Consider the following 5,288-nt stretch of genomic DNA (forward strand, 5'->3'; position numbering starts at 1 on the left):
TCTAACAAAGCATAGTGTCAAGAGAACATAATTTATGGTATTTGATTATTCATCCAACATTGATGGCTAATTAGCAGAACACTCAAACATATGCAGTAATACCCCTACACTTTGTAGTTTTTAAAACATTTAGCTAGCTAACTTTTAAAATTTTACAAAGGCGGAGCACCTGGATGTCTCAGTGGGTTAAGTGTCCGATTCTTGATCTCAGCTCAGGTCTTGACCTCAGGCTGGTGAGTTCAAGTCCCGTGTTGGACTCCATGAGGCTATAGATTTGCATTTTTAAAAATTTTGTGGTTAAGAATGTATAGTTTTTCAGCTTAGAGCCACAAAATATATTTTACTTAATAACACTATATATAACTTTTAAATAATTAGATATATTGTAGGTGGTCATCCTTTTGCACATTTTTCCCAAATTCCACAAATTTTAAGGGTGCACTTATGTCATTTCAAGTAGTATTCAAAATTCCTGACCTTACAGCTGCTGTGAATGCCTGACTGTTGTGTCTCTAAATGCTTTGTGTTGTCTCCCTTACAAAAGGAATGATGTGCTCAAAGTGGAGGAGACATGGAATTTGGTGGAAACTGTTAACAGCTTTCCAGTATCCATAGTTGAATTCTTCCCATTAGAATAGAATCCCTCATCTTTTCTCTGCTCATCAGTGCTCAGCCAGAGTCTCATTCTCTTGGACCACTGGCTAAATATGAGCCAGGTATAAGCAAATGAATGCAACAGTCTTCTTACTATTTTCCTAGACTTTATTCCTCTCTTCCTGACTATAGATAAATATTTGAGTGATTTGCTGAGATATGGTGAGGTCTAGAGAAACTACAGAATCCTTGCGATGAGGATGACAGAGCCTCCCTAACAGCCATGGACTGCTTTCTTCTAAGTTAAAGATGAAGCAACTATAGTCTACAGACTATTTTTGTAAATGAGATGTTATTGGAACACAGCCATGCTCCTTCATTTATTTGTCTACTGCTACTTTTAAGCTACAACGGCAGAATTGAGTAGCAATAACAGAGACCATATGGCCTTTATATAAAAAACTTTTCTGGTTTCTGCACTACATTATTCAATAAAAAGATATACATTGTATACAAACCATTATATCTTGGCTCTCTTTGCCTAACAGATTAGCATTTATCCAAACTAATACAATCACTACAACTGAAAAAAAATTCTGATCTGAGAGTATCTAAGGGAACAGTTTTCCCCAAAAAAGCACAGAAATGAAAGATAACTGAATTCAAGTTTTGAACTAATCCATGAAGGCAATATATGCGGATACCATGAAGGCTACTGTACAATAGGTGTCAGTTTTTGCCAAAAAATGACATTTAATACTTGTTCTAATGCTGAATGCTAGCACAATGAGAAAATGTTCTCAGGGAATTTAAGTTTACTCATTTCAGTGAAAATGAAAGTCTTTTGAATTTAAGTTTTGAAATACTCCAAGAATGGGATATTTCCAAATATGGAAGCTAAGTTGATGCATAATTAATTAATTCAATTAATTAATTAATAAATACCAGTGGTAAAATGTATGATTAGTAAATAGTGCATTATGCTACCATTAGTTTAAAAAACTCAATAATACAAACCTTTTAAAGAAAAAGGAACTTGCTTAAGGGAATTTCTATTTAATGGTTTTTGTGAGTTGTATGAGAGAAGGGATATCTATCACTAACAGTTTTTGTTATGCTCAAAATTATAGTTTCTGTTATTGACTTAAATGATTTAAAAGCCTTACCGAGTGCTCAATTCTCCAGTTTCCAATCCAACTACAAATATTTCTATAAAATAAATATACTCACGCTAATTGAATCATAAATGCTAGCATCCATTGATTTAAGAAAGATTTAAATTCTTTCTAGAAACAATTGTTTAAAAAAATTGTAATCTATAAATGTTTATACCTCTTTCAATGCCTGTGTACTTCAGAAGGAAATTACCTTGACGTTTTTTAGGTTTGTTTGTTTTCTTTAATCCAAATTAAACAAACCAGCAGCACACTAGTTGTAGATGTGGCAATGGATTCCAAGCACACAGTGGAAACTGGAGTAGGTGGTGGGGGGAGATTTAGGTGAATCAGAGGATAGAGAATGGGCCTATGGTAGGAGCGGCACCATGGATGACTGAGGTATGACAATATCACTGTCCTGCTTGTGAAGCTCATCAGCACTGGAGATTGAGCAGATTCAGAGTTTAATTTCAAGGAGAAAGATGATAATTTGAAGGAACTGACATTTGATTCAGTTTTGAGGAGAAACATAGGAGAAGAATGTGTCTTTTAGTCTGCTCAGGGTGCTATTACAAAATGCCACAGTCTGGGGGCTTAAGACAACAGAAATTTATTTCTCACAGTTTTAGAGTCTGGAATTCCATGATCCTCGTGCCAGGTAGGGTGTCACATAGGGCTGTCCTCTGGGTCACAAAGTTTTTGAGTGTCCTCACACAGCTGAAGGGTCAAGAGGGTTTGGTGGGATCTCTTTTATTTTAACACTAATCCCATTCCTGAGGGCTCCACCCTCATGACCTGATTACTTCTCAAAGGCCCTACCTACCTCCTGATACCATCAAAGGGGACGTCAGTATTTCAACTATGAATTTGGGGGAAACACAAATGTTTAGATCGTAGCAGGGTGCAAATTTGAAGACATGTTCCAGATGCAGTGTGTTACCCATGAACCTTGCAAATATAACTCAAAAGACACACGTGGACAGCAGTGTTGCTCAGCAGCCATGATAGTGGCAGGGGGATGCACTTACTGGCACTGAAGGCTTACGTGAAGCCTGAACTGCTTGCTTCATTCCAAACAGATGCCATCATTGCAAAGAACTCCCTCAGAACAATTCTGCAACAAGTAGCTATTTGGAATCCTCAGGCATTTGTTACATGTACTTTAAAGAATCATGTTTTTAAAAAGACTCAAAGAGACTGGCCTAGATACAATCCAATAGGCAGTCATCGGGAGTTCCTGCTCTCGAGAAAACTAAATCCACTGCAGAGTGATGATGCAGGCAGCAGCCAGTCAAAAGCTTCTGTATGTTCTAGTAGAAATGTTGCATCTTCTCATTCTTAGAAATGGCTCTTGAATTTAGAGTTAATGGATACTTCAAAGCACAGCTCCTATTACGTGCTCATTGGAATCTCACCAACAAAAAATCTACTGCAGTCTGTCACTGGCCTCTGCAGCCGCTGCCATCCTTACTCAGTTCGTCTCCACCTCGGCCTCTCTGCCCACTGTAAATCTTCCTCCATGTGTAAATTGTCACTCCAATTCACCTGGCTCTCTACAGGACGAGGGGACCCAAAACCTGCCTGTTGAAAATTTCAATCAAAATGGTATCATCTATAAGGACCAGCAAGATATGACTCTAGGACTCCTCCAAAACTTTATCCGTAGCTTAACTTCTGCTAAACTGTCCAAAGCCTTTATAAGAAAATCATTTAATATCTCACATAAATTCCAAAAGGACATTTTAAAACAATTAAGGAAAAGGGGGGCACCTGGGTGGCTCAGTCGTTTAAGCATATGCCTTCAGTCCAGGTCATGATCCCAGGGTCCTGGAATTGAACCCCGAAATCAAGCCCCACATCAGGCTCCTTGCTCAGTGGGGAGTCTGCTTCTCCCACTGCCCCTCCCCCTGCTCATTCTCTCTCTCTCTCTCTCTAATAAATAAGTAAAATCTTTTAAAAAATAAGGAAGAGGATCAAGTAAAGTGATATAATTTTGAGATTATTAAGGAAAAAGGGGAAGATTTTAAAAAAGGAGAGGGGATTAACAAGCTAAATAATTAACAAGCTGAATTCCAATGAAGGAGTTAAGGAGGGTTGTGCTTCTTCTGTAGAGCCTTCATCAAGAGTTGAACTCCCAGATTATTTGATAAAATGTATTGCTTTTTTCTCCCATGATCAACACTGGAATTACAACAATGACTTCAGTGCTGAGTTTGATGAGCATAGGACCTTGCATGCCAGGACAAGGACTGCAGCTAGATTTATTAAACTGGATGCACAAGGGAAACACCTTTCTCCAGTTCAAAAGAGTATCAGATTGTTCATGAAGAAGTCTGACAAACATACCAAACAACAAGCAGGCTAGTCATAGTTATGATAAAGAAAATAAAGTGGCTCATATTAAAAGACAAATAGATTAATTTCACTAAATGGCAAGCATGGTCATAGCAATGGAACTCTTCTTGTATCAGAAAATGTGAATAATTGTAAGCTTATGTATTTAATATTAAAAAGAAGCAATAAATAAAATTAAACAGACAAAATTCATGTGTTTCAAGATATTATTTTATAAATGTGTTCCCAGAAGTATCTTTTTATGTTTAAAAAAAATAAAAAAAATCAACTGATACTACTGTTATAGCTGAATAGTTGAGACAGAACATCACAGAAGTCATCTATATAAAATGAACAAATAAGCTATACTGAGATAAACACTTTAGAGATTAGTCAAAAGGGATTCTAAGAAAATAGTTCAATTGAAAATATCATGTCACATGCACAAAACATGAATTCTTCACTAACAACATAGTATAGTAAGTTCATGTCAAGTAGGAATGCATCAATTTCTATTATATTCCTATATATAAGCATATATTTTTTTCATATTTTCACTTTTAGTCTGAATCATAAAAAAGATTAAGAGTATCCTGGGAGAGTTAAAAAAGTAACTGATAATTTGAATTAGCTGTTAATGCTAGTATGACAATGATCTAAAAACCTCATTTCTACCACCAGAAGCTTTGCAAGTATAAATATTTTTCCATCTTTCTGGAACGATCCTTGCCTGTCTAATCCAAATTATTTTACCATTAATGTATATTTCTTAGTGAAATCAAGTTTCTCTAGGTTGTATGTGCCTCCATTTTGTAGGCTTTTCATAGTGGTCTGTTCTGTTCCACCAAAACACCTAGAACTCTTTATTTAATTTTTAGTTTCCTCAGAAGATGCTATTTTCATTGAGGGATGGATATGCCAGTTATACTCAAAGCCTAGAAATGTGTGGTAAATCATAGGAATGTTGCCCTTATGGGGGGCATGAATGAAAGTCATAATACTTTCCAGTTTACAATATTGAAAATTTCAATGGTATATAATTATAAATATATTAATATATATGGTTATGTAATGGTATATAATTATATATATTTTATATATACACCACTTTTTTAAAGATCTACATTGCTTTGACAAGATTTATTCCTACTCCCTGCTTTGAAATTTTATGAGAATCATTGAACCATTCTTTTAATAAAGGGA

General features: G+C 35.8%; 1 pseudogene; it reads left to right on the top strand.

Moving 5' to 3' along the window:
* The first annotated feature begins 2,769 nt into the window (after window positions 1–2,769).
* Window positions 2,770–4,171, top strand: LOC148164768 (RNA polymerase II elongation factor ELL2 pseudogene; annotated as a pseudogene).
* The last annotated feature ends 1,117 nt before the right edge of the window (window positions 4,172–5,288 follow it).

The sequence above is a fragment of the Eumetopias jubatus genome, unplaced genomic scaffold (assembly GCF_037043125.1).
Source record: "Eumetopias jubatus isolate StellerSeaLion01/CBP00866 unplaced genomic scaffold, mEumJub1_p1.0 scaffold_3, whole genome shotgun sequence".
In the NCBI taxonomy this organism is placed as follows: domain Eukaryota; kingdom Metazoa; phylum Chordata; class Mammalia; order Carnivora; family Otariidae; genus Eumetopias; species Eumetopias jubatus.